The sequence below is a fragment of the Perna viridis genome, chromosome 6, assembly GCF_037379345.1.
Source record: "Perna viridis isolate PV_CMFRI_1.1 ecotype Kerala chromosome 6, ASM3737934v1, whole genome shotgun sequence".
Taxonomy (NCBI): domain Eukaryota; kingdom Metazoa; phylum Mollusca; class Bivalvia; order Mytilida; family Mytilidae; genus Perna; species Perna viridis.
This window is the reverse complement of record NC_142450.1, coordinates 29223762-29245334: the sequence shown is the minus strand read 5'-3', so window position 1 is coordinate 29245334 and position 21573 is coordinate 29223762. Positions and strand designations below refer to the sequence as shown.

At 34.4% G+C, this 21573-nt stretch overlaps 1 protein-coding gene and 1 long non-coding RNA gene across 6 annotated transcripts in view; one reads left to right on the top strand and one right to left on the bottom strand.

The window, feature by feature from the left end:
* LOC148614445 (uncharacterized) overlaps positions 1–21573 on the top strand; it is a 53559-nt gene that overhangs the window by 7223 nt on the left and 24763 nt on the right. For 4 of the 5 annotated variants that reach the window (XR_015923653.1, XM_088588528.1, XM_088588530.1 and 1 more), the window contains exon 1: positions 20176–20305. The exons of the other annotated variant lie outside the window; for it this stretch is intronic. The gene's annotated coding sequence lies outside the window, so the exon portion shown is untranslated. Of the gene's footprint in view, positions 1–20175; positions 20306–21573 lie in introns of those variants that run through there. 5 annotated transcript variants of the gene reach the window in all.
* On the bottom strand, positions 6388–8715 carry LOC148614446 (uncharacterized). Its single transcript, XR_015923659.1, has 3 exons — positions 8480–8715; positions 7691–7971; positions 6388–6786 (listed from the first exon to the last, which is right to left on the bottom strand). It is a non-coding gene; the product is annotated as an uncharacterized LOC148614446 (long non-coding RNA).

Here is a 21573-nt window from a genome sequence, read left to right as displayed (position 1 = left end):
CTGCCGGAGTAGGAACCATAGGGCTCCGCCACATGAGGCTAAATTGCCCGACCCTACCCACCTCTCCCTATTTCCAGTGGAAATCAAAATTTCTCGACCCCATTATCCTTGTGTCCCATCCAATTTTTCATTTAATTATCATTTCATGTTCATTTTATCATCCACTTCATGTTCATTGCCTGAATAGAGCTGAAATATTGCTGCTCGGGCGTTAAACCCCAACAAACAAACAAACAAGCTATATTAGTCAGATTTCGCATTTTTAACGGTAGATTACATTTGTTTCTTTTTTTTTCTGAATTTTCCCATCATGCTTTTTGCCTTGTTATGACAGCGGTTTTTCTTCCTAATTATTTTTTTAAGCAAGAGTTAATCCAAGGTGGGTCTTTCTTGTTTATACTAATGATACGGTTTGGTATGACCTCGTCACAGACAGATATAATTTTATCCGTAATATTTGAAGTAGACTAATCTATTTGTTCATTTACAAATAGGGAGTCCCAGTCTACTATAGCGAAACGATCTTTCAGTAGGTTATAATCTGCTTGTTCATATAGGTAGATTTTTCTTTTAAAGGGTTTTTGTGGGTTAGATTTTGGGAGATTTAATATTCCAAGAATGGGTAAATGGAAGCGAACTTGATGTGGACCTACATCAGTGATCAACAGGTTGATTGGATTGTTTAGCATGATAAAGTCAATAAGGGATGATGAGTGTTCAGTAAAATGGGTAGGTTCACTGATTAACTGCTGAAGGCTAAACATTTGAAGAAGATCTTTAATTTTACTGTTTGGAGAATTATATAGTTGATTAATAAATAAAATTACCTGTTACAATAATGTCTTTATCAGTATTCAGGGCTAATTCTAAAGACTCGGAGACTTCTTCCCATATATTATCGTTACTATTTGGTGGACCATAAAATGTACCGTATAAAACGATTTTCTTTTTTAAGTCTAACCATAAGCATTCTAATTGACCAACGCAGTCGGGACGCCAGATACAGTCGATGTTGGATCTTACATGCACAACAACACCCCCACCCAAACGAACTAGTCTATCTTTGCGGAATAGTTGGTATCCTGTTATCGATATTTCATTATCAGATACAGTTTGTTTTAACCAGCTTTCCGTAAATGAGAGGATATTGAAGTCGATATAATCAATTGATATTTGCTCAAGTTTTGGTTTAATGCTTTGCACGTTCAAGTAAAGAAATGATACCGAATTCTTCAGGATTTGCGAATAACTTAGGTTTAAGCTGGAGGAAGCGGTGTAGCTTGTATTTAATGGTTCTGTGCTACAACTGCATGTAGACAAGGGCCCAGGATTAGGTTCAACGCCTGCAATTATCAATAAAATGCAAGCAATCGTGTAAGAGAAAATTTCAGTTTTTATTGGGAAGTCTGGAACAGACTAAGTATAACTTACATATATATAAGATATATTTTTCCTCTTTATCTCGGTACTTGCTCCTGTATTTTGTTCCCGATTTAGCTCATGATCAAAAAGGACTATGCTTAAAAGAAGTATCAGCGGGGCAGGGGCTAAATGAATTTGATATTGAACAATGAGAGACATTTCTTAGAATTCCTTATACGCAATAATGAGTAAAACAGTCCGATTCTCTCTCTCTCTCTCTGTAGCTATATCATCTGTCATCATGACCATTTAAGACAAGATTTAACAAAACAAGATTTTATTGATAGCCTCAGACACAGTAGGTGTACAAGTGGACAACAAAAAACAAATACAAACATGTACATACATGTAAATAAGACAAATACACCGACAAAATACACAGAACAGTCAATATCATTAAATATGTGAATACATGCAGATTCACATTTATATTTTAACACATTCATTTTCATATGATATTAGCAATTTTTCGTAAAAAAGCACACACTCTTTTGTATAATTAACAATTACAGGTAGACAATAACCCACCAAATTTACTCATATTCGGTTGTTTTGAGTAGTAATCTGAGATGTAACGAGATCTTAGATACTTAACCGTTGGATTATTTATGTGAAATTCATCTCCCACCCTTTTTTACAAAGATTACATATTCTTTGACTCCGTGGGACTCCAGACCACCCTCCACTTTCTATTGGTAGTTTTAAGTTAGGCCATCTTAATTTTGACAAATGAATACGTTCTGCTGGGGACAATCTGAGAAGATATGGTTCAATTCTGAATTTATGTTTAAAAGTGGAATAGAATTCACCACGAGATATGTTGTCCATTGTAAAAAACCAAGATTGATAGAATCGATCACATAATGTCTGTTTAACTGCGACCTTAAGCCAGTTAATATTTACTTTAACATGTTCATTCCATAAGTAACTAAAACCCGTATCATCCAAGATAGATTTAACATGATAGTTATTACACCTAAATTTAGTTGGATTATTGTCATGCAATTTTAACATAAGCCGAAGCATTATATTTGACAGTTTTTGTTTTTCTTGCATAGTTCTTGCCTAAAAGCTAACCATTCTTACTTTAACAAATATTTCAAGTGGACTTTTACCCAACTCTACATAAACCATAAAATTTGGAGTGCTGCTTCTCCGCTTAAGTATATTTTTACAAAATTTCAATGTTTTGCTTATTTTCAAAACACCAGACTTCAGAGGAATATAACAGTATTGGTGATATCAAAAGTATCAAATAACTTTAGCTGTAAATCTATCGGCAGTGGAATGTTTCTTAGTTTCCTATAGAGAGCAAAAAGAGCTTTTTTGGGCTTGATCTATTAGACGCTTTCTTGCAATAGTGAAACTGCCGTTGTAATTGAAAACCGTGCCTAGATATGTACATGTATACGACTCTAATATTTCTATATTTTTGTTATATATTTGGAATTGAAAATGTTGTTTGTACTTTATTTTACTGAAGACAATAACTTTTGTCTTTTCAGTATTAACTTGTAACTTCCATTCTTTACAGGAATTAGCAAACACATCCAATGCTTTTTGCATAGCTTCCTTTGTTTTAGACATTATTATTGTATCATCTGCATAAAGCATTACAAATATTTTGACATATACATCAAACATTTCTAAGCATGAAATTAATATCAAATCTAGATTTTGTACTTCATTGTCTTGCAAAAAGATTTCTAGATCATGCAATGAAATTGAGAAGTTTTCTCCTTGTCTTACACCAACTTCACAGTTAAAAATGCAGAGAGTTTACCTTGACGCCTAATACAAGCCTTAATATTCTGATTCATATTGAAAATAACTGAAAATATTTTCCGTTACATTGGATTTTTGAACTTTTAGCCACAGACCATCTCTCCAAACTGTGTCAAATGGTTTTTTAAAGTCAACAAATGTGCAAAATAGTTGTACCCTTTGAAAAAAAAAATATATAGCTAAAAGGGAGTGCAACACAAAAATGTTGTCAACATTAGAATAACCCTTTCGAAATCCAGTCTGTGATTCAGATAAGAGCTCAATCTCATCAGAAGACTTAGTAAGTCTTTCATTCAAAATGGATGAAAAGGTTTTCCCTAAGCATGAATTTAGTGTAATTCCTCTATTGTTATTTGGATCTTATAAATAGGTACGATAATTTCTTGTGACCAAAGTTCTGGTACAATACCTGTAACAAGTACTACATTAAAAATCTTAAAGTATACAGGCATTAGCTCCAAAACAGTGTTTTTAAGATATTCATTAAGAACTCCAAAGGCTTTGCCATTTTTTAGATTTCTAATATTTTTATTTCTTACTTTTCGTCCTCAGTGATTGGATCATTAAGTAATTCGTAAGTTGTTAACAAAATTTTCAAAATTCTTGAACTCTACTTCAGCGTCCATTTTGGTATCAGTCTTGTATTACATATTCCTGAGCGGGTGTACGCAAATGTCTATCATTCAAAAGTACAGGGTAAATAGCAAGCAATGACACAAAAAAACTTGTTTTTGAGGAAAAACAGTATTTTCATGAAAATGCTCCAGTAAAGGTGTCTATTTTATGAGCTCAAAATAAAAGTAAAACTAGAAAAGGTCTATTTTTAGTTTGTCCAGTCCTGGTGTACCAACGTTTGTGCCTTTTTTTCTAAAATGGACCTAGAAATTTTTTTTGACATTTCCTCAGTTGAAAAACATGGTCAAAAGTTGAAACTCCTTGTCTATTTTTTTTTTTAAATTCATGAAAATTTAAGGTAAACTATAGAAGTCTAGGAGGCAAAGAATACAAGACTGAGACCTTTTGCTGCGTCTGTCATACTCAAATGAATACCGCCAAGAAACTTGAACTACCGTTATTAATCCAATAAACGAGAGGGTCCCATTCCGGAATCGGACGACCTGAAACGGAATAGCGTGGAATCGCGCGTTATTCCAATTAAGGACGCGTCCCATTCCGGAATGGGAAAATTCCGATTTCGACAGTAACACATACATTACAGAAACTATTTAAAAATAAAGATAAAGAAAGACTAAAACAAATATAAAAAGAGAAATCGATTAAATAAAATAAAATTTTAAAAGACAAAAATTAAGACCCTATAATCTTCCCTAATAATAAAATTTGAACAATAATAGCCGCAGCTATGAAAGTTATAAAAATTTACTAAAAGTACATAAGAATATATCACTGTAGATCAGAGTTATGGGTCAAATAAAAGCATAACACGACTATTATCCAAGCACATCGTAATTCTAAAATACCGTAGAAATTAGTTAATCAAATAAAAACAGTCAATCACAGATATGATTGACTGTATGTAATCTACGAAAGCAACTTTAAACAAATGTTTTGAGTCCTTTTTTAAATGTACACAGTAATTTGTCATTTCGTAAACCTGCTGGAAGGCTATTCTAAAGAGTCCCTGCGGCAACATCGAACCTCCTTTCGCTATATGTATTAGTCATTGCACTGGTCGGCATTTAAATTGAGGCAGCACTTGGCGATCCAATGTAGAGTCACGAGTATTGAAGTAATGTGCTCAAACGTCTTTGTACGTGTAACGAGTCTAGCAGCAGTGTGCAGTTCACACCGTGCATTTAAAGCATTCCCATAATCCAGCCCCGACATTATTAGAGAACTTACAAAAGTTTTACAATCGCCTTCGGTTATATGTGATCTAATCTGTCCTATGTTCCGAATCTGATGAAAAAAAGGAATTTGTTACCGCGGAAGCCTGCTTCTCCATACTAAAAGTTTGGTCGAGAATAATGGTTACCCCAAATATTTAGTACCCAAGACGATTCGTTGAGTATAAGTCCATCAATTCTAAGCTGTAACATGGTGAGATTTTTAACTATGTATTTCGTGACAGAAATTATCAATTATGTCTTGTCCTTGTTCAACTCGACATGTTCGTACACATCCAGGTTTCACGGAGTAACCTCTCATCAGCAGCGTTAGAATCAAATGCATAGCAAGATGTACTCAAAATCAAAATTGTCGAAATAGGAAGACAAATCAATCACTGAGAGTTTCTACCATTAAACATGTTATAATAGTACTTAATTTTTTGATAAATAAAATATGATAAAGTCTGACATCTTGGTAGGTGAATAATCGCGGGGACCTTAGATCCACTTGCAGTGTCATTGACCCAGTGGTTATTATGACTACACATGTCTGTATTAACTTAAGATAGCTAGTTGAAGTTCAAATTATATCGTTGTTACATAATTCGGCTTTTTACAATATCTCACTAAATTCAAAAAGTCGAAGAACATCAAAACACAAACAGTAGATATTATAACAACACATCCAAGGTATCCCATTTTAAGAGATGATGGTCGCTCATCTGGCATCGACGTCCGTTTTCTAATGAAGGTTGATGTTTTTGATTTATCTAGCTTTAAGGAGTTGACGAGTTCCTGAAGACTCTCCGTCAGTGCAAGTGTATTTGTCGTATTTTCACATACACAATAACATGTAGGCATACCTAGTAATACATGTATTAAAAAAAATACAAGTAGATTGATTTCATTTAGTTGGAATTGCGTTTCCTGAAAAACGTATAATTTAAAAATATATATTACTAGCATCTACAATATGAAATAATTTAAAGTTATATAAAACACACACACACACACATACACACACACAGAAGACGCAGGTGCATATGCAATCTAATAGATTTTTTTTTCAAATTTGCAGACAAAACTAGAAATAATCTTGCAAATGAATATCATTTAAGGGCATTAAAAGTAACCCTCTGTGGTGCCGACGTCTTCGTGTAGCTTAACAGTTGTTCCACCACTTACTTTTCTCTTTCTTTTACCCTTAAAGATATACTTGATCATGCAATATTTAAAAAAAGCGAAACCACTTTTCCGACTTTTTCATTCAAATCTTGTTTTGTTATTTTACTTTGCCGAACTAGATGAAGAAAAACAGTACATCTACCTTTTGAAACCACAGACTGTGGGGAATAAGCAGTTGAATGGCTTAGTGTTGAATTTGGTGACTTCGATGCCATAGTCGTTACTTTCAATATATCATCCTGTGTATTATATGCTGTTATGGTGTTCGTATTTTCAGAATCTAAATACGTCGTTCTGGAGGGCTGTGTTGAAGTAACAATGTGTGGCCCAGTATATGTGTTTTTTGATGCTTCTTTCTCCTCCGATGGAGTACTAGTGAACTTTGTCATTGTAAATGAGTCCTTTATAGGGTTCTGTGTCGTAGGGTTGTCTTTGATGATTGAACAATGCTGATTACACCCAGAATAGACTTTGTATTTAGTTTTGTTCTTAGGATGTTCACAAGTATACTTCGGGATACTAAAGGACTTGTGAACCACGTTTACTTCAAAGATAAAGAAAAATACGCACTATTTAATGGCCATGCAATCATTGGGGCATTCATTTAAATAAATTATCAGCGCATTTGTAAAATACTTTGTAAATAATTGCCATCTTGATAAATATGAATTTAGCATGATTATACTGTCAATGCATTTTGGTTGCTTAAATACAAAGATTGCAGTATATTTTATAAGAATAGGTAACTACATGTATTCTCATCTCATCTTTCCATGAGATATCTCATCTGATATCAAAATATACTATCTACACATTCGGGTTTGCCATAAGCTTCATCACGGCATTGACAAACAAGTAGGTTTTTCAATATATGTGAAGTTCCTCTTGACAACAATTTGGGGTATTGTCTCTTAGTTCAAACGTTTTTTTAAGATGCATCCGCAAAAAAATACAGGGACAAGTGTATATTGCTTATATATTACAGTCATCATGTCAAAAGATTAACCGTCGTTAATAAGAACTGGCTGACCGGTCAAGAGTGTCTTACTAAACTAATTGAACCCCACCCATAGTGTTTTTTTTTTTTTTTGTCTTGGTGTCATTATATTAAATTTATGTTTGATTATCAGGAATTGTTATTGGTGTTAACCATAGAATTATTACTACCTGCATGGTGTATCTGTTACGCATCATATCGATATTCCCCGTTTCAAATATAACCAAGGACGTCCATTTGATATCATTCATTTGGGTTTAAGTTTGTTTTGTGAACTTTTGTAGCTCTTCAGTGTTTTCTTCTTTGTTTGTACCTATGTGTTTTATGTTAATCTTTTCCATGTATGTTCTGGTTGTTACTCTATCAATGTGAATGATTGGGTTTTGAATTTTATTTTGTGCTTTACTTTTTTCATATTATGGTGTAATTAACAAACTAAGAGATACCATACCTTGGAATGGGCATCTTCTGACGTATGTGTCGTAGTAATTATTCGTATAATAATTATTGTCATTAAAATACGGATCATCGTATATATCATACAGAACACACGTCCCGTCGTATTTATAGAAGTAGAAGCCCCAGCAAATGTTGTGTGGAGGACCAGCGCGTTCATTACATGCCTTTTACATTCATCAACAGTCGTTGGACCAATTCTATTAGCATCTTGTCTTTCCGCAGACCCAATTACGTTTTCATATTTTACATAGTATGTGTTGTTACTGCATATTACTGCAATAAATTATTCCAATGTTCCAAATGGGCCAAATGCAAAATAAAAAAAAAAGAGATTTAATTATCTGAAGTAAATTCAATGCTTAACTGTTTTACAATTTTTGTTTTTAACTGAATTGAGTTCCAATACACCAAATTTACCTGATTGTTAAGATTAGTTCATGAGACCACTGATATGTGTGTGATGAAACAGATTCTTAACATAAGAATACCAAAAACAATCAATTGCTTCTTAGATGGAACAATTGACGGCTTCGTGTTACTCACTTGTAAATCGTAGAAAGGATGGTCATTTTAACACATAAAGACAACATAATTTTCTTTCCTATCTTTTCTCGTAAAAAAACTTATAAACGTTTAAATTATACCTTACCATATCAGTGCCAACGATAAAAAATAGTATTACTTCAAGTAACTTTGTTTTTAATACTGATAAAAAATTTCTTGTAATATTACCATTGTTATTAGTATTAGATAGGCAATCAGGCTGTATGAATACACTTACCATTATCATTCGACTCGCATATGAACGGTTTTTCGTCGTCGTCACAGGCGGTCCACCACCAATCTGAACCAAGGTAATCTACATTGAAATATGCACACCGATTGTTGTCATCAAAGTTCCCATACAAAAAGAAGTGCCCTACAGTAGCGACACTGCAGTTTATCTCGTTGATAGAGTTATCTGCCCACAAAAAATTGTAATCGGGATCGGGTGAATGTAGACCAATCCATACTTGTAAGTCGTACATGCTTCTGAAATTAACAACGGTCAAACATGTAATAATCATAATTTTGCTCTTCAGGATTCAAAATATATTTGGATTTTAACCAGGATTGCGAAGGTTTTACAATCTGCAATCAGTTTTTATTTGGAACAGAACTTGCGTTGATTGAAAACTTAGAAGAACAACCTTACAGGAAACATTAAGTGAAAAAATTCAATTCCACGTATGAAAAGTCTGTTATTGTTTATTTATTCCTATGATGATAATCTAATAATCAACTTACAGTACAATAAAAAAAAAACATATTATTATATATTGTAGACGTACACTTTCCTTTCACATTGCATTTTTGTGGTCTGTGAAACTTAACTCATTTATCGAATAATTTCTAATGTATACTCATATGTATCCTAGAAATATCAGCTTACTTTATTCAGTCATCCGAACATTGTGTAAAATAATATTTTAAATAATATAAAGGCAAACTAAAGACTTACAATTCGTACTCCTTGTCATTCAACACCATGTCCAGTATATAGTGTTTAGCTGTTCTTGAAATAGTGATAAGTCTTTCGTGACGACTCCGACAAAATGCATTTGCATCGTTCCATGTCATTCGATGAGTATATAAGGTCGCGTCTCCATAAGCTCTATCAAATAAATCTGCAAAAAGTATTATTTGAGAAAATTTGAAAATGTAATTCTAGAAGTTCCAAAAATGCTTGAATTTATTTTTGTTTTGTGTTACATTTATAGACAGCACAAACTGTCGTGTTATCATCAACCACTCAATGGTGTTATAAAAAACGTACATGAAAATATAAATGGCAAAATGATGTAACGCATAATAGCGATGTCGACGGCTAGGGTTCTAATTAGAAGACTAATTATATTGAAGACGCGATATCTTGATTTCATGTAAGCTAAGTGTAAATATTTACTATTCAGGAAATAAAGGTTATTTCTATCATGACGAATGCCAACTCTGCTGGAAATTTGCCAAAAATGTACCACGAAATACTATAATACGGGATTTTGTTTTCATAAAATGTATAGATTATGCTTTTATACAAACACGAAATTTGAAAACAGGCTTGGAATTTTGTATATCGATAAAAAGGTGAGGAAAATGGAAAATATCCAATAGCGGATGAATATACGTTGTAGTAAAACAAACACACAAGGAAAACATGATTGATTGATTGATTGATTGTTGGGGTTTAACGCCCGGGCAGCAATATTTCAGCTATATTCAGGCGATGAACATGAAGTGGATGATAAAATAAAAATGAAATGATGATGATGAAATGAAAAATGGGATGGGACACAAAGACAATGAGGTCGAAAAATTTTGATTTCTACTGGAAATAGGGAGAGGTGGGTAGGATCACGCAATTTAGCCTCCCGTGGCGGAGCTCTATGGTTCCTACTCCGGGAGAATACCACTGCAGGGTTTTTTAACGTGTGAGAAACGCGACATCTTTCCCAACACGGTGCACCATTATGGTTTGCGGTCAGGTTTTCCGTATTATAGCCTGACAACCCCAGCATATAAACGCCAGGGGTAACCCATTTTAGCACCTGGGGGACACAACCTAGTTGCCCTGTGGGCAGAGCGCCCTAGCCCCCGGCTAGGGTTCTGAGCACTATTTAGTCGCCCTTTACGACAAGTTTAGCACTGCTGCAGGCCTATTCTTTTGACACCCTGACCTGCACGGGGCACAAGGAAAACAAACAATATATATAATAAAAGTTAAAAGAAAAGTAATAGGTACATGCCTGCTTGTTTATTTCTTTACAAACTTTGATCCAACATGTCATCAATACAGTTAGACGTATTATTTGTTTAGAGAGTAAGTACAGTTTTATTGATTAATTAATAGTTCTATATAAATATACCAAGAATTGGAATTATAAGAATATCATCTGTTAAAGTACAACGTCCCTAATTATCGTAGAAAATTGAAATTGGTCATTATTAGTTCGTTTGTTTATTTATCTTAAGGAATTTTGTTGAACAATCGACTTTGTATTAAATACAAACACTGAAAAACCTTATGTCTTAAAATTAAGTAGGTATTAACAGTTACAATCGATACCGAGATGACGTTAAACATAAATATAAGGAAAATGATTTGATACAAAACACATAAACAAATCCAAAACCAAAACAAGAGGCAAGCTGAACTTACCTACACAACAATATTAAGCGAAAGAAACGATCTTTACTATTGTTTTTGTTTTTCTATTATTCCCCCCGTGCAGGTCTGGGTGTCAAAAGAATAGGCCTGCAGCAGCGTTAAGCTTGTCGTAGAAGGCGACTAAATAGTGCTCAGAACCCTAGCCGCCCCGTGCAGGTCCGGGTGTTAAAAGAATAGGCCTGCAACAGTGCTCAACTTGTCGTAAAAGGCGATTAAATAGTGCTCAGAACCCTAACCGGGGGCTAGGACGCTCTGCCCACAGAGCAACTGGGATGTGTGCCTCAGATGGTGGAATGGGGTACCCCTGGCGTTTTGCATGCTGGGGTTGTCAGGCTATAATACGGAAAACCTGACCGCAAACCATAGTGGTGCAACGTGTTGGGAAAGATGCCACGTTCCTTGCACGTTAAATAACCCTACTGTGGTATTCTCCCGGCGTAGGAACCATAGGGCTCCGCCACAAGAGGTTAAATTGCCCGACCCTACCCACCTCTCCCTATTTCCAGTGGCAATCAAAATTTGTACAACCATACTTGTACATACATGAGTTTTTCGTTTGTAGCTTTTTGTCTCTTCTACTATTTCATTTTTGAATTTAGCATTTTGTTAATTTGAAAGTTCACAAATACAATAGTAGGAAGAAAAACAATGCATCATCCAGTGGTTAATTGACTGCCAATTGGACAGCAATATTGCCTAAAACGTCGAAGATGTTTTGAGGCTCTGGCAAAGGCATTATCAATATCAAGAATATAAAATAACTGTACGGTAATGTTCCAGTCATTATCATTTGGTAATGTCCTTCTTGACATTTTAACGCACATTAAAATAAATAACATATGTCAATGGTAACAGTAAATTTCTTAGGCGACACTAACATAAAGTGCACCGCTAATGCATGCAATGTGACGAACCCGTAAATATTGATACCATATTAAATAGCATTATCCCGGATCATATTAGGTCCGTCCACATTGACTAAACCAACCCAAATAAGTTCATACGTGTACTAGCTGACTCATTTCATTACGGACGATATCAAGTCAATTCTCGATAGCGCTCTTGACAAAGATACAAACAGACACTTCTAGATAGCCAACCCGACAAGGATATTATCAGACATGTCTTAGGTAGCTGTTAAAACGAGAAACACAAGCCGGTCTTTGCTACATGTACCTCAACAAAGAAGAAACATGATACAATACTAGTCCCATGTAGCTAGCTCAATAAAACAGATGTTCATAAAGGTCTGAAAAATTCCCAACGATGTTAGGAATGTCAAGTTTGCGATGCAAATTTTTGGTCGTTCCCTCTGCGGGACTCGAACTCGTACCGCTGTGACATCTATTGCAACACCGCCTGCACAAAGTACAGCTCCCTAGACCACTCGGCCAGCTAGGCAATATGAAAATATAGCTTTCGCTGGCCAGATCATTCCTCCTCGTTGGATTAATCTAGGGCTGAATCTTAGTACACAATGTGTTGTAGTACGGGACAGTTCATCTAGGTGTTATCATGTAGGATGGAGTGATGCATGTCACAACAAATCAGCCCCGTGCAGGTCCGGGTGTTAATAGAATAGGCCTGCAGCAGCGTTAAGCTTGTCGTAAAAGGTGACTAAAAAGTGCTCAGAACCCTAGCCGGGGGCTAGGGCGCTCTGCCAACAGAGAAACTGGGATGTGTGCCCCAGGTGGTGGAATGGGGTACCCCTGGCGTGTTAAATGCTGGGGTTGTCAGGCTATAATACAGAAAACCTGACCGCAACCCATAGTGGTGCACCGTGTTGGGAAAGATGCCAAGTTCCTTGCACGTTCAAGAACCCTACTGTGGTATTCTCCCGGAGTAGGAACCATAGGGCTCCGCCACAGGAGGCTAAATTGCCCTTCCGTACCCACCTCTCCCTATTTACAGTGGCAATCAAAATTTGTCGACCCCATTGTCCTTGTGTCCCATCCCTTTTTCATTTCATCATCATTTCATGTTCATTTTATCATCAATTTCATGTTCATCGTCTGAATATAGCTGAAATATTGCTGCTCGGACGTTAAACCCCAACAAACAAACAAACAAACACAACAAATCAATATTCTACAAACGTCTCAAAATGTGGCGACTCTATTCGCTACACTGCTCCATCGGACCAAATTGATACAGGGAAGATAACGTTAACGTTTAGACAGATCTGCGAAACGTTTATATATTTATTAGGCCCATTAGCTGGCTCTATAAAACGAATCATGGTAAAATATCAGACCCGTCTCTGCTGGCTCATCTTATATGAAACAAAAAGAATATCAGACCAATATTAGCCATCAAACCTAACAATGATCATGTCGGGTTCGTTCTAGCTGGCTCATCTAACACGAAATTTACGTGTTAAAATATCAGACTGTTTCTATTCATCTCACATATAACGAATAATGCCAGGTCCATCTAAGCTAGAAAACATTACAAGAATAATGTCAGGTACGTCCTAGCGTGCTAATATAACACGGATATATCCGATTCACGTTATTGGTAAAACAAAAAAAAAAAAAAAAAAAAACAAAATAAGCTCTCTGTTAACTGAATAAAAGCAATATACAATTATACAGTCAAACCATTATTCAGCAATAACCTGCCGTAAAAGACTTTGGTTTAAATTAGGTGTCTTCTATGTAAAATTAACAGGTATAAAAACACTGTCTCCCTTATTTGATAAGGATTTTGCTCTCCCCTAGAAGTTATTTATGACAGGTTTCACTGTAGTCGGTAATTTTGACTGATTCTTATCTTTTTTTAAAAGACTGTCTTATATTGCCTCTTTACACGAATTGCCTCGCGCGCCAACTACAGTTTTTTTTCAAGTAACGCTTTACTAAGGAGTAGTGATTTTTATGTTTAATCTAAATTTTTAAAGTAAGAATGTATTTTACGATAATTTTGTATACTTTCCATTTTGGAATTCCCCGAAATACTGCTGCTCGGGCGTTACGCCCCAATAATCAAGCGATCATGGAATTCCCAAAGTAAATCTGCTTTATTTTCTTGTTTCAAAGATGATAGTTTATCGATTCTAAGTACATATTGTCAGTTTCGGTTTGCAGTAAGTCAGTTGGTAATGCATGATTTGTATTGGCGGATTCAACATTTTTGGGCATGTCCGTATTCGAATGATATTTTCTTGTGACAGGTGTCAAGTTTAAAAAACATATTCGATATCAAACTTATTGTAACGCCACCGATATCGATTCGATTAAGATGCATTAATACGACGGAATCTTCAATTACGTTGCTTCCGGAACCTGACCGCAAACCATAGTGGTGCACCGTGTTGGGAAAGATGTCACGTTTCTCGCACGTTAAAGAACCCTGCTGTGGTATTCGATAGGAGTAGGAATCTTTGCGCTCCGCCACAGGAGGCTAAATTGCCCGACCCAGCCCATCCCTCCCCTTTTCTAGTGGCAATCAAAATTTGTCGACCCTATTATCCTTGTGTCCCATCTTTGTTTTTCATTTCATCATCATTTCATGTTCATTTTATCATCCTTTTCATGTTCATCGTTTGAATATAGCTGAAATATTGTTGCTCGGACGTTAAACCCCAAAAAACAAACAAACAAACATTGCTTTCGGCGGAATTGATGAAACCTTTCCACTTCGTACAAAAAACTGTAAAATGCACCACAGGAAGGAAACCTAATACAGTAATTGTGCATGAGACAGAGATCATTCCTGTGCCGTTAAAGATAAACATAAGTCATGTAGCGAGATATTTGACTCTATTTTTTAGTATTCAAAACGCATAAATCCACCCGACAGGTTCCCCTCTCTATAGATGAACAATTCTGATCGCCAGGAAGTTTTATTCACAAGCATCTTGGTGTTTATTTCTCTATTGACGGATCTTGGCATGACCATATTAAGTATATTGTTAAAAAAGCTTACACTAGTGTGATAGAGTGTAAATATTCAGAATTTGTGTTAATTTTATGATATTGACTTTAGTTTAAAATAAATTAATTAATATATTTATATGAAACTTTTGTCTTTATTTAACACAGATTAATTACGGATTGTAATTGATTATGAATGTGTATTTTGCATAGACGGACTTTGACAGTTGACAGTTTTCGTCTTGATTATTGTTCACTCTTTACTATTTCATTGGTCATATCTCTTTCGGTGGTTTATCCCTTTTTGGCGGTTTATTCCTTTTAAAGTCCAGGTAGTTGCGGATTTATGTTCAAGCCGAACACACGTATCTGATTTCTTCTGTTACTTTAATTTGCAGTTTGATATTTTCTTATTCATGTTGGAGGAATTCTACAGTTAATTCAAGTCAGTTTATTACTTCATCTTTACATTTTCGGTCATTATTCTACTCGGTTGTATTATTGATTTACATCGTTTCACGCACGGGTAACTTTCCCTTTATCATGTTATCGTAGTCAGAATGTGTATTCGGCGAATGGTGTGTGAATTGTATAAACTTTTAAAAGTAAATGTAATTTTTTAACGGGCATAATATTTAAGGTAAGAGTTATTGATTTATGCCTGAATTTAATAATTTGATTTAAATAAACGTAATGAATGACGAGCGACTGAGCGAGATGAGTCCGAGAGTAAATGAGTAAATTTTTACATTTGATAAAATACTTTTGAGTTACATTTTTCTATTAAACTTATCTAAGGCAGATATGAATTTCTGTGTATACAAGTCTGTGCAAAGTAACTATACTTTAATATTTGTTGTACAGGTATTATGACAGTTTTGGCAATCTACCTTATGATGTAATGAGGCATAACCTTTTTACCTCATATAAGGTATGGTAAATCGTTCATTTTGTATTTGCTTATTTTACATTTGCTTAGTATTTTGCTTTGATTTGCTTTTGATTTGCTTAGCCTAATTTTGATTAGTTAGATGCTTTTGCTATTTGTTTTGCTAATTCAGTTTTCTATAATATGCTTATTTTTATATAATATTGAAGAATGAGAGTAACTATTTTCATTTTGATCTTTTGGCAAGTGTTATACTGTTTCTAAGGACACAGAAAAGTAACTTTTGATCAGATAATATTTAAGTATTCAATTTATTAATTTTATGAATCTGTGACGCAATTACAGTTCAAGTAGTAATTTTTGAATGACAAACGTTTTGTAAATCTATGAGAATGATTTATTTCATGTTTAGAAAATCAGAAACTTATATATATATATATTCTTGTTACTAATTGTGATATTTTGTTACAGGGTTTATCTATAAGTGCTTCATAATAAACTATCCAGAACCTTACATCATTATGTCGACTATTTAATGCCTACGATAGTGCGATTACACTAGGATCAATTTTCTTTGGCGTGTCCGATTGATTCTCGATCGATTTGCAGTCGTAAAAATGTATATTTCGTATATTAAACCAATTCTCAAATATGGAAATGTTGTATGGGACAATGGCCTTCAAATTGTAGTTCACAAGATCGAAGGAGTCCACATAGAAGCGATGCGTATCGTAACTGGTAGCACGAAATAACATCACTAAAAAAATTATTGTGAAACCGGATGGGAAAAACTCGTCAATAGATAGAAAAACCATAACATTGCATAAGGCAAAGAACGTTGTTAACACCCTTGTACCAAATGCGTGGTCAGACTTCCACAGCCATTTTACGCGTTCGTCACACAACTTATCCGAAATACATGTACGTACAAGGACGTCTTAAATTTAAATCGCGTATTAATGTATCTAATAATATCACACGACCATCGTACTCTAACATCGTTAGTAGTCTTGATCAGATCTTGCATGCAATCAGCAGGATGCGCATAATCAACGGCTCTCTCAACAAGCATTTGTACAGGCGTAACGTTATACATGCAGCAATCATTTCTTACTCGAATACAACAAGTTCTCAGAAATCCGCCTTTACATTAATGTTCTTCCAAAAGGATTTCATGTTCTTATAACCAAACAAAATATTGCATTATTCTTAAAGATGCAATCTTATATTTTAAAAAGTAAACGATTTGTATAATAACACTAGTATTGTTTGTTTTTATTTCTAATGCATTACATCATATTCCTTCTTTTTTCTTTTACCTACATACCTATCTTTTCACATACTATTTTTCTATTTCACTATTACATATGTATAAAGCTAATGTATAAGAGCCTGCTGATTCAATATGCTTATATATATATATGTCACATCAATAAATGTATGAAAGCAGTTTATGTGACCCAACTACCCATATATATTTTCAAGGATTAATGCACCTCCTGAATTCCCTTAATCAAGTACGAAATGTGAGGGGAAAAAACCTCTTAAAAACAACTCAATATCTCACAAATAAAAAAATGATAATCACTTAAGTATACCGATCTTGTGATTAATATAACTTATAAGTGTGTAAAGTTTTCAGCAATAATCATAAATCGTTTTTGAGATACGGCGCTACATGTGAACCCACCCTCAAATTTTGTTACAAGGTCAAGTCACTCGAAATGTTTAATCTAATTTTCACCAAAACACATACAGACCGTTTGGCCATCATAAGAAACAACCATATTAAGTTTCTAGAAATTACGGTTATGTTAAAAAAAAAACACACACCCCTATTTTAGTTACAAAGTCTAGTCACTCGAATAGTTATAATCTGATTTTCGCCAAAAAAAAAAAAATACGAACCGTTTGACCATCATAAGAAACAGCAGTTACTATGTAAAGTTTCGAGAAAAATTGGACTGGTAGTTTTCAAGTTACGGTGCGACATGTTGACGACGGAGGCCGGACATTTGAATACCACAACACGTCCCGTCAACATTTTGACGGGTGATTAATTATCAAATAATACAAACACAATTTATGCACGACCTTGTAGATTCGAAATGTTCGATAAAGCGGAAGGAGGACTATAGTTTACGAGGGTTAACTATAAGTATAACATCTGCCTGTGTAGAGAGAAACTAATGTGCTTAATGTTTGAATTTCAGGTATACGACACGGTTTTAATACGATATTTAACGAAGTGGTTAAACATTTGACAACTACAATGTACGTCTCCGTCATACAATAAATGTTCATTTAGAATCTTGTCGTGTCCACATGCTTTTCTTTGCTTTAATATTTTGATAACATTCTTCACGTCCTCTTCTGTAATCGCAGCTCATGGTAAATATTTATTTTCAGATATACAGAGCTTCAATATTTCTGCCTACTTGCAGTTAACATGTTTTCCTATGTGTTTCATAACCACGGTTGTTCGTTTTGTAAAATTTTGTAAAAATAGTCCCTAAATGCGTATGTAATTCTTTCGGAATTATTACGAACTTCGTTCCATACGCACCCAAATGTCTCCACCTCTACCTCGTTTAAATCGTAATTACACTTTTTACGTCAGCTTTCCCTTACAGTTTCATGTAGGAATTATAACCGCACTTTGGAATCGCTTAATTAGACATACACAATATTTGTGTTTTTGGTGTCGTCGACCCTGTTGTCTTTGTGTTGCATCCTATTCTGCATTTCATTTTCATTTCATGTACATTAATTCATACATTTGTTCATCGCCCAGATAAAGCTGAAATACTGCTGCTGGGGGTTAAACACCGTTCAATTATCAATCAATCAAGGCATTTATAGTGTCCAAATGGAAATAACTAGAATTCATAATGTGTATCACATTTTTAATTCTTTATTGGAGAAATAATCAGTCATAAGATATACGACACTATACTAGCCAAATTCTCAGTTGTGTCACTAAATTACCCTTTTCCAAAATTTCATATGATCTCAGTTTCCTATGTAAGTTATCACATTATCAGTCATATTTTTTTTTCATTGATAAGTGTGAATCCTGATTCTTCATGTGTGCTTTCACTACATGGATTGATGTCGGTCAAAAATGATTATGTTCGGTTACAAGTAGCATTTTAAGAATCAATATTTGTAAGAATCATGCAAGTTCTGTAATATGATACACCCCACAAAGGCTACGCTTTTTTATTTTTGTTATTGAGTTGCTTTAACCTCGAAAAGACTCTTGGTTCTGTCCTCTATCAGACGCAGGTTCTGTCCTCTAGCATAATGCAGGATCTGTCCTCCAACAGACTGTAGAATATGTCCCCTATGACGAAATGTATAATTATTCATTCGTATCTGTGTGCTCTCAGAAGATAATCCACATTGAAAATCCAACAATTTATGTTGGAATTTAGTGTCATTTACAGAGCGAACTCCCTTAATTTTGAATTCTACAGTACATTTTGTATTATTTTAATCTCCTTAGATATGAAAAGTCACATGTTAATTTCTATATACTATAACATTTTTAACAAAATATAAGAAATAAAAATATGTAGGTTTTCCATATATGAATCACATTTTGCATGAATCTACTCCCTGTCCCATGCAGGTCCAGGTGTCAAAAGAATAGGTGGGAGGAACTTGGCATCTTTCCCAACATGGTGCACCACTATGGTTTGCGGTCAAGTTTTCCGTATTATAGCCTGACAACCCCAGCATTTAACATGCCAGGGGTACCCCCATTCCACCACTTGGGGCACACAACCCAGTTGCTTTGTGGGCAGAGCGTCCTAGCTCCGGCTAGGGTTCTTAGCACTATTTAGTCGCCTTTTACGACAGGCTTAGCGCTGCTGCAGACCTATTCTTTTGACCCCCAGACCTGCATGGGGCAATGTGAACAATGAATGCATTGGGATTTCAGTACAATTCTGAATACTAAAAAATAACATTAAATGCTGAAACAATTTATTCAAGCCCTTTTAGATACAAAGTGTTTTGTTCGGTAAACCTTAAGATGGACTGTTTTTGTTGTGGCAGTGCAATTTTAACCAGGGTTAATCTATGTAGAAATAACCTTTATACCCAAAGAAGTTCAATTATCTTCATTTAAAGTTTTACAAAATTAAGACAGGCTCAGATTTTGTGAACGAATGAGTGCGCATGAATGTTCACAGTGTCGTGCTCCGTCGCATGTAAAGGCGAACGATAAATACCACGAATACTATCTAAATAATACCATAGAATTATAATTATTCAATGTCTGTAAAATTTAAACAGAATAGCTATGTTCAGCGGACCAGAGGGAGCATTTATTTTGTTATGATAGTTTAATACTTACTATAAAAGGTTATTTAATGTCAAGTGTAAATTTTATTTTGGGTTCTGATAAAAATTAATTAAGTTAATGTTTTGTTTTTATTGTATGATAGCATCTGAAAATCGACGACCGTAGTATTCTATGTATAATTTTTCGTCCGTTGTAGGTTAATTAATTATAATCGCCTTGCACGTAACTTATTTCCTAATTAATAGACTTAAAATATTGTTCTTCGAAAATCTTATATTAATGCAATTTCCTATTCCTCTTAACTGTAAGGACTTAGCCTCTAAAAAGTAAGTACACTTTATTGTAAGGCTTTCAAATTAATTTTGACACTTGGAAAAAGAAGGGGAAACAATAATCTTTTTTGAGTTTCAGGGCGATATCATTTAAAAAAACGTCAAAATGGAAATGCATAAAATAAAGAAAAATACTATTCCTATTAAGGGGATAAAATAGTAAACATTTTGTTTTCATGCGCATTTATGTCGGTGAAAAAAAAACACATACAAATACAAGTACGTTAATGGGAAAAACGAATAACGAATCTAATCCTGGCGGTAATAAATAGATAGAAATTTACAATCTGTGTATTTGCACAACGTACAGAACCATAAAACCATTAGTTAGAAAGTAGGCACTTATGAAAGAGTACAAGTATGCAAAATTAATTACTTGAAAATAATAGGTTCCTACGAACGCTTATTCGGCCCTTGCAGTTTACTTTTTACAATTTGTTTTAACAGATTTGTAATTTGATATATAACAAGTTACCAATTTAACATACATGTAAACAGTTACTAAAAGGTTATATATGTATCAATAACAAATTATTAAAAGTAAATTGTATGGCCTTATAAGCTTTACATACATGATCACAGTGGTACTCACTGAAAATATGGTCTACTGTACTTTACATATTACCTATCTAATTCAACTAATCAGCTTTTAAAACTAAGTATTAGTTCACTTGTGTTATACTGCCGTGGAAAAAGTGCACATAAAATCTGAACAAGCGAGCCATTATTTGGACAGAGAATTAAATTTTCTTTATTTCTACAAAAACCGTTATTGTAACTTACTGAATTTAATATTTTTATTAGTTCTGCATGAACACCCCCTTTTTGTAAGGTTATTCACATTCTGTTTTTAGCTTAGTGTTTATTAGGAGCCGTTGTCGCACTGCAAGGTAGCAAATCTCACATGGTATTTTCGGAGCTATTAGTGTAAACAAGCATCTTATCATGTAGTTGCATAGGTAAATGCAAGAACGTGAAGGAAAACGTCTATTCAGATCAACATTGTATTGCGAAAAAGCCGTCAAGTTCCGTCAAGCACTTATGACTTTACATGTTTACAATAAAGCGCGGTACATACTGTACGTCGTCTATGTGCGGTACTGTGGCGTTCTCGACATTGTGGGGGCCGCTTAAGTAAATTATCACAAGAAATAAAGAAAATTAAAAAAAAAAATCAAGAATAAATGAATGTTCATGAATAATAAAGCGCGGAATTAACTGTCTCTGCGCAATTTTAAATTTCACTTTGAAAGTTCTTAATA